The 13,108-nt window shown below is 29.4% G+C and overlaps 1 protein-coding gene across 1 annotated transcript in view; it reads right to left on the reverse strand.

The window, feature by feature from the left end:
* LOC145260284 (trans-1,2-dihydrobenzene-1,2-diol dehydrogenase-like) overlaps positions 1–13,108 on the reverse strand; it is a 139,124-nt gene that overhangs the window by 35,679 nt on the left and 90,337 nt on the right. The gene's annotated exons all lie outside the window — the stretch shown is intronic.

The raw sequence follows: 13,108 nt of genomic DNA on the forward strand, positions 1-13,108 counted from the left end.
GTTGAACCCGGGAATCTGCATGGAATTTCAAACAGAAGCCTTTATTTAATCTATGGCAATAGCATGGTTTCATTCTGTCAGCCATGGTAGGGTAAAATTTTACCAAATATTTACAATTCAGTTGTAAGTTTTGGAGGTTGAAGGTTCAATCTTCAGGGAGAGCGATAATTAGAATATAATTGCAAATTATTTATAAAACCGGAACATGCTCTTCACTGGGATTAAATAAAGGTTCTGTTTGAAATTCCATGCAGATTCTGGAGTTCAACAAGATACTACCAAAGAAGGTCTGAGGCTAAAATCGCCTGAAACATAAAAATAACACTCAAGATGAGGACAATAGTCCAAATAATCCAAACGATATGAATTAGTAATCCTCATATCAAAAATCCAGAAACAAAAATAATTTTGAGGAGTATATTGTGATATATAATTTTGAGGAGTATATTGTGATATATAATTTTGAGGAGTATATTGTGATATATAATTTTGAGGAGTATATTGTGATATATACTCTCTGCTCATTTAAGTATTCCATTGTCTTATCTATACAATGAAAGTGAACGCATCTTTAATAATCATTTATGCAAACTTATGAGAAAGAAAGAAAGCCTTAATCTTAGTCTTGATAATAACTGATAAGGAAGACCTCCAGTCTGTAGTGGAATGGGAACTTAAATGGATGGTAACATTCAATGCTACTAAGCCTAAACTTCTTTCCTTTAACAATTACAAGAAGCCATCTAAACCACTGAATGTGTTGATTAATAATACGATACCTGAAAATTCTTTGTTTAAATTCCTCGGTTTAACATTCACAGACAATATAAATTAAAACAAATACATCGCAGATATTGCCAAGGTTGCTGCAAAGAAGGTGGGCTGTATTGTACTAGAAAATTACTCACACCTGAGAGTATCCTATGTCTCTGCAAAGCCACGTTTGCACATGTGTAGAGCATTGCTGGTGCATCTGTCACTAGTCTTTTACTCTTAGACAGGGTAAAAAAAAAAATACTTGTCAACCGCACTATCGATCAAACTCCCACCAGTTTCATCGCCAAAATGTTGCATCCCTGTGCTTGTTTTATAAATATTTTAATGGAATGTGCTACGACGAACTCAAAACACTTGTACCCCTCAACATAAATATCTTCGACAAACCTAACAAGCAGCAAAATCCCACCCTACACTGTAGAGATATGTATATGTTAGAAAGCCTTCTACTTTAATAGTTTCTTCCTTTGTACTGCTAGACTTTAGAATTCCCTTCTGGGTCCCTGCTTCCCTGATTGTACTGACATGCAGAAGTTCAACTGTAATGTGATTAGACATCTCGCTGCTCAAGTCCCTACATTGTATCCCTGTCAATTTGGTCCCAAGTAGTAGCTTCTTACATCCAAGTGGCACTGTACATTGTTTATCCCCCCCCCCCCAAAAAAAAAACAGTAAAAAGTTATTGTTGAGCCGTTCTTGTAAATAATCAATTTCCACCCAATTTTTGACAGACTTGTGATTATAGCATAGTAAACACGAATAGTGGAAATTTTGTAAATTGGATTACTTAGGGAACGGTTCATCAAGAACTTGTTTATGTTGGACTTGAAGACAACCAGATTGTAGTCAGCTGGAAAGCAGGCAATCGGAAAAGTGTTCCACAGAAGTGCAGTTCTAAGAAAGAAGCTTTGTTCATGGAATCTACGTTTAGGTTTAGGCACAGATAAAGAGTGTGGGAAATTATTGATAGTGGTTTTGGCTAGATGAGTGTTTTTCGTGAAAGTTTGGCGAGGGGGGACCATAGATTGAAGCTTAGATAATACATTACCTATTGATATTCTTTCAAAAGAGTAAAATATAGTAAAGGGAGGGGCAGTATATTTACAAAATCCAATGAGATTCAACGTAAGCAAATGATTTCTATGCTATTCTCAACTGTAATTCGAGCTGGTTTCATGTCAGATAAGAACGTTGGTTTTATCACTTGGAATCTCAATAAACAGACTCATCATGTCCAAGATGGTTATTAAGGAGGATTCCATAGAAATATCCATGATTAGATCGACAGATTGAAATTCTATTTATATGATAGCTTTCCTCCCGAAAGGATTTAAGATTCTTATAAAGAATCGGTGCACATCAGAACTATGCGGCATCTCAAATAAATACAATAGACTTGATTGTTCCAATGAAATTCACTGTGCCAATTCTTCATCGATTGTTTGGCCAGTATAAGCGTATATATCTACTTATATAATGTCCATAGATATGTATATATGTTTAGATCTTTCTATGTATAGGATTCACTCAAATTAATAAATAGATCATTAGGAAGTTTGGAACACAGCTGCTTAGTGTAAGAGGGTAATTTGAGTTATATTTAGTTTAATTTAATTTTATGAGAAGATCGGGGTGGAATACCTTTGTGAAAATTAAGATGCCTACGATTTTTGTGAAACTTTAACTATAGATATTAGAGATCAATTAATAAATATTCCCAAATTTCAGTTGCTTTGCAATATTTTAAAGGGTTTTAGGGGGCATAAAATGGGCACAACCTCCTATGTAAAAATCTAAATAGTTCAGAGTTGCATTAATTTGGATTCATTGTCTTTAGACACCAATTAAGCAAGATTCCCTAAACTTCAATTTTTCTTAAGACTTCTTAAGCTTATGATTTAAATTTTAGACATTTTCTAAATTCAAAGTCATGTAATAGATTTTGATAAAAATTAGAATAAGTATTATAGACATAAGGTTTACTAGCATTATATCTTATTTTTTGTAAGGGGACCTAAACGTAGTTCAAAACTGCTCTGTTTGAGAAGTTAATTTCCCCCTGTCCTGTAATCGGTACTCTTTTAGTTATTTATAACTATTACTTCTTTTGTCACTTAGGTAAATATAGCTAGATGTTTAAAGCATTATTTTCATACCCAGAGGAGTATTTTATTTTGTACTCGAGAGCGGAGGGGGAGAGGAATGGGGGGGGGGATTCTAAAAACGTATAATTTTCTTAATTGCAAAAAATACGACGTCCTTTAGTTATTTTCATTTCGATATCCTGGTTTGTAACATCAAAAGGAAAATGACTATTTTTAATTTTTGTTTTTCTACAACTTATTATAATTAGGTACTTAACATGCGATTGTTTTTCTTAGATTATATATATATATATTGCATCAAATAAACAGGGTGGTGTAGAAATACCTAACAGTAGTATCCAGGTGCAGGGTTATTCCACTTGTCGAGATGAATCCGTAGATCTTGTCAGATCATTCATTTAAAAAGAAAATGATATAAAACTTGTGCTTTACATTATGACTCCAGTTATCTTACTTAAGCTTGATACTGAAATCAGGCTCTGTGAAAGGAGAGTGTGTAATGCATATCGTACAAGCCCAAACATGTTCATCTATATGTACACCCACAATAATGGAGAGTAGAAAATAAATCATGAATACACTTCCGGCTGCCTCAAACTTTTGCTCTGTCCTTTAGTTCTCACTTTCTTTTTTTTTTATAAGTGATATTTCTGACAAAAGGTAAAGAAATTATTTTCTGGGTCATTCATTTTTGTATAGTCTGAGTAATATGTAGGAATGCTGTTACAGATTATGGCCCTACAAATGAAAAGACCCATATATGCTAACTAGTAGATACAAAGGGAAATTATTTTTGTAACACTAAAATAATAGCAAAGAATAGATAACAAGTGATAGAATAAACAATAACAGATTAAAATTTACTATGGGCAGGATGGTTAGGATATTTTAAATTAACAAAGGACTTCATAATTTAGTTTGAGCAAGATACGTTAGAATGTTTACATATAACAAAGTTAAGCTATGTACAAAATAGGTTAACGATTACGAAGGGTTGGCTGTTTTATGTAAAGATGACAAAAACAGAAATAACGTATTTATTATATCTAAAATTTTCTAGATCAAAGAGAGAGAGAGAGAAAGGGTTCAAGCCAACAATGAATTCAGCTTGGGAGACATTGTATCTTGTGTTCCGGACGGTTTAAAGGATGCATTTAGTAAAAGATGTAGGAATCTAGAGAAACGTTGCAAAAACTGTGGGAAGTCACAAATCCGTGGATACAGGAAATAAAGTTGTATAAGATGTAACTAGAGGTGTCATGGTGTTCCTTGAATGGAAATATCTTCTTTCACAGCATTTTAAGCCCAGGTGCCAACCACCGTAAGAGAAAGAAACTATAAAATAAAGTATGTGCCTTTGTCTGTAGGTGCACACGAAATGACAACACTGCACAATATTATGCATACATTTCAAGAGACATACTTGGTGTCTGTTTATACGTGCCACAGTATGAACATTACACATTATTTATTGAACACTGTTCAGACATCCACTACGCTAAGTATGAAAATTAACAATTATTATGAACATCTTTATATAGACAACCACTACTCTACATACACATATTTATTTGACAACATTTATATATAAATGCTTCTACCCGGCTATTATCTAACAAGAGTACCCTGGCCTGCAAAAAATGCCTAGACAACTCGATCAGCATTCACAGTAGGGTGACTCAGGCGATTAGCAATAAATTAAACCCTTTTCAAAGGGAAGATGCAAAAACTGGGAAGGTGGACCTCCTAGAATAGCACAGGACCAACGGCAGCCATTACCAAGTGGGCGTTTTCTATTTCATACAAAATGAAAATTTTTAAAAATTACTTAAAAAAAGGGAAAAACATCTAGCCTTAAATATAATAAGGAACTGTTTTTTTTTCTTGAAAAACACCGATTGTCAATTTCCGATTTTAAAATGGTAGCCACTACCAAGTGAAAATTTTCTATTTCATATACACACGCACAAAAATAAAAAAAGAAAACATTCACAAGTTTCTCATGAGTAAGATTTCTGAGTGCAATAAGTTTACAAAACTACAAATATAATTTTCAGAGTTTACTAACAATAAAAAAAATATTTTGCTTGCATAACGAATATTAAAGTTAAAAGAAACTGCCATTTCTTTGTAGCAAGAAAGTTTGTAAATTAAGATGGATGACAATTTCTTTGGTGCAATTCAGCGCTCAATCACCAAAAATAAACATAAAATAATCCAGAGAGATACATACAAGTGTACCGCCAAGTTCTTTGTTCGAGTTAATTGCATGTGACATAGTTATGACTCGAGACCATAAAGCAAACAATCTTCTCCAGCATAAACAAAAAACGTGCGGCAATTGACTTTATCAGTGTGTGTGCGGGGGGGGGGGTAAGTAAGGTAAGGTGTGATGCTACACTCGAGTTGTGATTAACTCATGTTGAATGAAGATGGGAAGACGTTTAAATGGTAAGAGACATTAATGAGGAGGAAATGTTTGGAGAAGATGAAGGGAAGGAAAAAAATATAGGAAAATATATAAGTTAAACTGAGAAGGAATAAAAGGAAAAAGAAAAGAGCGAATGATATATAAATAAGAGTAAGCAATATAAGAAAGACTACAGCGTCAACAAAAGAATATATATATATATATATATATATATATATATATATATATATAAGAACAAATAGTTAAGAAACATGTTAAAAAACACTTTGAAAAAGAGTTGACATTTAATATTTAATCTGAAAAGGAAACATTAAATAAGTGGATAGTCCTTAATCCGCAGAGTTTCGAAGAAATACTTTCCTTCTCATCAGAAGGTAGGATTTAGCAAAATGCGGGATCGGATTTTGCTTGCAAAAGTATTTGATGAAACTACAAGTAAGTCAAAGATCTTACTTGATAAAAAAAAAATTGAAACGGAGGGAATAAGGTAAAGAAAAAAGTGATTTCACGTGAATGGATAGTCTGGTGAAAGGTAAAGTATCCAATGACGATAAAATCCAAAAATGCAAATCCAAAAAAGTTAGTTAAATTTCTATTCACACAAGTAAAATCCAAGGGAATCACGTAATTGGAAGATGATCCAAAATAATCCAAAAGGCAGAAATCCGTGGAATAATTCACAAATAGGTACAAAGAAATGAGGAAAGAATTCCAATAATATTATTGAAAGAAAGATAAGATATGCGTTATACATATTTCATTTTATATATATATATATATATATATATATATATATATATATACATTCTTTTTTTGCAATTTATCAAGAACTCTCTCAAATGGGACACAGATTCACCAGCCCAAATATGACAACAGTACTCCATACATGGTCTGAAAGTAGATTTGTAAAGATAGGGAATAACTTTGGGTGCGAGAATCAGAAAGAGCAATGGATCTAATATATGAACTCCAAGAAAGATTTGATAAGAAAACAAAAGACCAAAACGTTTTAGAATCGATTTTTCATTCACAGCAGAACCATCCATAAGAATCTCAGAAAGAAAAGGGACATGCCTACGATCGAAAAACAATAGCTGAATTAGGATTAAGCGAAACCAGCCATTTCTTACCCCAATCTATAACTGAATCCAGATCAACTACATATACATATGCATGGTTTAAATCTACCAACTAGCATTAATTATTTCCTACACTGATGATTGCACAAGCATTAAACACTATTGTATGTAGATATAAAAATAATTGTTAATATTTAAAAAATATTATAAATATAAAACCCCTTTAAGAAATGAAAGTTGAGCCCTTTTTGGGGAATTAAGAAAAAACAATCAGCTTTAGCTCAAATGCAACATTCCAACTTTTGATCATTGAATACTCTCTGACTGTTTACTTTGTATGCTCACAGACTTGACATTTATAGGCACTTAATTTTCGTCAGTTCTTGTATTAATTGTTAGTATCTTGGAGGTAAAACACTAGTGTTTCCTGGTATAAAAATAATTGTTAATATTATGTGCTTGTCGGTGTTGGGACGATTAATCGTAATTGGAATCATGATTTAAAAAAAAAATCAGAACTTTTTCAGAGATTAAAATTGGTATCAGAATCAGAAACAATTGAACTTAATTTCTAATTCCAAAAACGGTTCTTTTAATTTTTTTTTTTAACTCAATTTTTCATTGCTGGTAGTTCTGGTGAAATTATAAAAATTGTCTTTAAACTACTAGTAAAACTAAAATCTACAGATTATAATAAAGGATTTAAGCAAAAATGGCACAGGTTTTGTTTTATGGCGTATCAAACTCTGGAACAAGAGGATATAGCATGGGGAAAAATTTCGGATTTTGCTGCAACAATGTATATGAATAAATATAAATAAAATGAAGGGGTGGGAGTTTTGATTTTGTTTTTTAGAATTTAACAAGCTATGGTATAATTACCATAATGGCACAGTGTGTACAACTTAATAATGTAATCATATTTAATTTTCGTTAATAAACAGTTTTTCCAAACTCTATTGGCACACTTTATTTTTCCTAATTATTACAAAAAACTATTTTCTTTGAAAATTTGAATTGATATTTGAATTTAACGTTTGTTAAATAGATTTTCGCACAGTAAGTAATGAAATTTTATTTTTGTAGTGGTTTATTAATATTATAATTTTACAAACACTTTTGGCCTGTCTTTTCCTTATCGATTAGTTTGATTTTCTTTTCCTTAATTACTTTGTTTGTCTTTTTCTTATCGATTAGTTTTATCTTATTTTTTTATCAATTAGTTTCATTTCAATGATTTTCAGTAGTGAATAGGAAAGAAATTGTGCAAAAACCAGCTAGTATCGATTAAATTGAAAGAATATTTTGAGAACAACAATTACAAAACTATATTACTTACTTAACACTTCCTGCCAACAGAGACAATAAGAGATGAACCTCACCTAGTCAACATAACGTGTATTGATCCAGGTTATGAAAGCAAATAATCACACAGATAACTTTAACATGAAGGACAACAAAACAAGAACGTACAGCTCTAGAGAACTTAAATATCAAAAAAATAAATAATCCTATGAACAGACAAAAGAGCGAAAACAATAAAAAGTGAACACTACAAAATATATCACTTGAGCAGAACTACAATTCTTTAACAACTGCCATCGTATTCAATTTAATGTTTTAAATCCTGGCATGCACAGGAAAGTCTTTAAAAACTTACAAACTAACCTATTTTTGGTCAGGTCTTTTTTATCCCACTTTCTCTCAAGTTAATCCATATAATTTCCTCCCTTACCAAATGATCCTGCTACTGCAACTGCTCTACATCTAACCTATTCTTTCAATGTGGCCACACTAACAAAGTATCCTATTTTACACATTTCCCCTATACTCATCATCACCATCATCTTCTATTATATAAATCTCATCTGTATGTATGTATGTATGTATGTATGTATGTATGTATATCTGCCTAAAACTTTCGACAGAGGCAATGAATTTTCACGAGATTAGTATCGTTTTGAAGCTCGACCCTTTGGGCGACAAATATCGAAAGATTGGCTAAAAACATTAATTTCTTTACCTTCAACTGGCCACTTTTCTACAAGAATGGGGTCGCTTTTTTTGCTGATCTTTTCGAAAGTCATCCACTCTTTTCGATTAACTAGCCTTAATTTAAACCTTCGGCACTTCCGGTTTGGTGATGGACGCAACGGCAAAGATGTCACTTTTTTTTTCACATTCTTTTTCTCCTTTGCAGTATGGGTTTGTTTTTTTTTGCTCAACACACACTTCCAAACACCCGAGCAACGCCGGACACCCAATCCTCTATACTGTCCAAATTTAATCTTCCTCTAAAGTTATTAGATCTAAGCCTGTCTTTTTTTGTTTGTTTCATGATTTAGTTAATAATTCATTCTGCCGAAGCACACATGAATTGCAGACTAGTATGTTAAAAATAAAAAGGTGTCATTTTATTTCTTATAACATTGTCATGTGAGTTGCGCGCTTACACTTGAAAAGACTTATAAACTGTCCATTTTAACATCCCAATGGACCACTACTCAATTAGAGTTTCATACGTCCAACAGAAAAAATTAAAAAGAAAATTAAACCATTTGAAAACACTCAACTGAGTTGGAAGCTTACTTCATATCTTTAAAGGTAAATAAGTGTTTCTTTTAAAGAAAAAAAAACATCACATATTAGTTAAGGATTTCTTAAATTAAACATTTTAATATTCATTTCTTAACGATTTAAAAGGCGGCAAACTTTAAATTGACAACTATTTTCTTTAATTGCAGATTTGGCAACAATTGGTTATTTTGAGTTCAGCTTGATGTTTGGTTCAGCAATTCATCATGAAGAAACTGACACCCAAACAGCGTTTGCAAATTGTGCAAATTTATTTTATTTAAATTTAATGAACGAATAATTTTATGAAACTGATCCATCAACTTGCCACCTCGTTCATGCGATTTAACCCCATTAGATTATTTTCTTTGGGGACATGTAAAGTCCCATGTCTACACCGATAAACCAGAAACAATATACCACATTGAAGATAATATTCGATGTATTATTGCCGAAATGCAGCCTAATTTAATGTGCGGAGTTTGTAAAAATTAGACCTCTAGAATATGCCACATACACACGTAAGACACAAGGGCCATATGCCTAAAATTATATTTAAATTATACATGTCTAAAATTATATTTAAATTATACATGCCTAAAATTATATTTAAATTACAAATGTCTAAAATTATATTTAAATTATACATGTCTAAAATTATATTTAAATTATACATGTCTAAAATTATATTTAATTATACATGTCTAAAATTATATTTAATTATAAATGTCTAAAATTATATTTAAATTATACATGTCTAAAATTATATTTAAATTATACATGTCTAAAATTATATTTAAATTATACATGTCTAAAATTATATTTAAATTATACATGTCTAAAATTATATTTAAATTATACATGTCTAAAATTATATTTAAATTATACATGTCTAAAATTATATTTAAATTATACATGTCTAAAATTATATTTAAATTATACATGTCTAAAATTATATTTAAATTATACATGTCTAAAATTATATTTAAATTATACATGCCTAAAATTATATTTAAATTATACATGTCTAAAATTATATTTAAATTATACATGCCTAAAATTATATTTAAATTATAAATGTCTAAAATTATATTTAAATTATACATGTCTAAAATTATATTTAATTATACATGTCTAAAATTATATTTAATTATAAATGTCTAAAATTATATTTAAATTATACATGTCTAAAATTATATTTAAATTATACATGTCTAAAATTATATCTAAATTATACATGTCTAAAATTATATTTAAATTATACATGTCTAAAATTATATTTAAATTATACATGTCTAAAATTATATTTAAATTATACATGTCTAAAATTATATTTAAATTATACATGTCTAAAATTATATTTAAATTATACATGTCTAAAATTATATTTAAATTATACATGTCTAAAATTATATTTAAATTATAAATGTCTAAAATTATATCTAAATTATACATGTCTAAAATTATATTTAATTATAAATGTCTAAAATTATATCTAAATTATACATGTCTAAAATTATATTTAAATTATACATGTCTAAAATTATATCTAAATTATACATGTCTAAAATTATATTTAAATTATACATGTCTAAAATTATATTTAAATTATAAATGTCTAAAATTATATTTAAATTATACATGTCTAAAATTATATTTAATTATAAATGTCTAAAATTATATCTAAATTATACATGTCTAAAATTATATCTAAATTATACATGTCTAAAATTATATTTAATTATACATGTCTAAAATTATATTTAAATTATACATGTCTAAAATTATATTTAAATTATACATGTCTAAAATTATATCTAAATTATACATGTCTAAAATTATATTTAAATTATACATGTCTAAATTTATATTTAAATTATACATGTCTAAAATTATATTTAAATTATACATGTCTAAAATTCATCTTTAGAATAAACCAGTGATTTATTTCAATTTAAAGTTTGCCGCCCCTAAAAATCACCCTTTATATGTATTATTACTGTCTTTCTTGCTACTCAATTTTTTCTTATAATATTTTTTCCTCTGAGGAGATTGATAAATATCGAAAATCTATAGGTTAAGGAGATATACTTTTTGAAATGTATTCTTTGTCTTGCATATAATAAAAATTCTAGATTTGAAATTTAACCATTTCATATCATAAATTTAAATTACTAAATTATGAGATAAACATACATACATACATACATACATACATACATTCATACATACATACATACATACATACATACATACATACATACATACATACACTAGCAGGTTGATCCTACATTGACCAGGAATAAATGAGGATAAACTAATGTTTCACCCTTCCAGATTTTATTGTCATCGAAATTGGTAAAATCGCCCATTTTTCAATCCTCCCCAGTTACTTAATCCATAATACATTGTAATCTACATTGCACTGTAGAGAACCTACTGTTAATTTTATAAAATTATTTTTATATAATAGCATGAAATTAAGTTTAAAATGCAAATATCAAGTAACATGGTTAAATAATGCTCTAAACAGAAATATTCATTTCGAGCGCGCCCCTGTTATATCAAAGAGTCTACTGTTGATTTTATATGCTGAGCCTTTCTGCTTGTGTGGTAATAAAACTTCTCAAATGCACATGTGATGTAAGGCTGTATAAGACATTAAGTTTGGTCAAAATTGTCCGTTTCTTCTTTCATTGGATTATTTCAATTATCGATACTCATTAAAAATATTTCATTACAAAACCTACCTAAAAAAGACTGCCAAATACATAAACTACATTTGTGTGAAATTTTAGAAAAATCTGCCCATAGGGAACGAACTCACATACACAAATTTCCTTTTATATAATAGTGTATATATATATATATATATATATATATATATATATATATATATATATATATATATATATATAAAATTTCTTCTTTGCATACTAGTATAGAGTTCATGTGTGCTTCAACAGAATAAAATTACGCCTAAAGCATGAAGCAAACAAAAACTCTGACCAATAATCTATGTCTAGCGGAAAGGATGCTGCAATTATCTCGACTGTTTCTGGCACAAAGAAATGGAAAGAGAAGACAAATTGGCAGAGATAAAAACCAGCAACAATGTCGGCAGCTCTGCAACGACAAAGCTTTCACTTTGATTGCATTTCTTTTCTTCCATTTTTTTTACTTACTTTCTCCATTTTAACTAGGTGCAGTGCAAAACTTTGCACAGAACAAATAATGGCTTGCAGAGCTGTATAACTAACAGATAAAAACTGTATAAATAACTGATAAAAAAAAAAGATTAAATCTTTGGATATAAATCCTTTGAAAAGTTGTGTTGCATAAATAAAATAAAAATGCTTACAAAATATTTCACAGGTTATTTTAAGAAATTAAATTCTGTTTTCCCTTATTTTATCAGTTGAATGTAAATTAAGCAAAGTAATTTGATCAGTAGACTGTGAATCAAGATATGAATAATTTATTTCAGTATTATTCTAGATTAAACCCATTTTTCTTGCTCCAAAATAACCTTCTTTGAAGTTAAAACCATTATGGTGGCCATGATGAACATGAACCTGGATTGAACAGGCTAAGTGACCTCATCTTGCTTTTTGCCTCCCATGAAAGTACTCACCTGGCATGTAGTTTAAAAATTGAAGAAATGTCAAAATCACAGTGAGGATCAAACTCAAAACCTATGGGAAACAGAATGACTGGTTATTGTAGTATAATGAACAAATCCACTTCAATAAGAAAAAGATTAACCCAGAATTATCTCTATTCTGATTGGTTAAAAATTTATGGTATGAAATCTGCTGACTTGAGACTGGAATCAAAGAAATTACTTTTGGCACTAGCCGAGGGTACTTCTTATCTTGGCAACAGATTTGATGAAACTTTTCCATTTCAGGCTAGGAGTAAAGGTTAGACTCAGATGCATATATTTTGTGCAATTAAGATTTATAAGGGAAAAGCCTTAGAGGAACGAACATTGATAAAATCAGATTTAATAGATTTTAGTATAATCTTTGTATTGAAAAAGCTATGCGACAATTTTACATGTTTTTTTTCTCTTAATTACAAGAATTGAATTTAAAAAATTTTTTAATTATTAATTGAATATTTCATGAAATAAAAAATGC

Source organism: Euprymna scolopes, chromosome 3 (genome assembly GCF_053919585.1).
Source record: "Euprymna scolopes isolate OS-2025 chromosome 3, ASM5391958v1, whole genome shotgun sequence".
NCBI lineage: Eukaryota > Metazoa > Mollusca > Cephalopoda > Sepiida > Sepiolidae > Euprymna > Euprymna scolopes.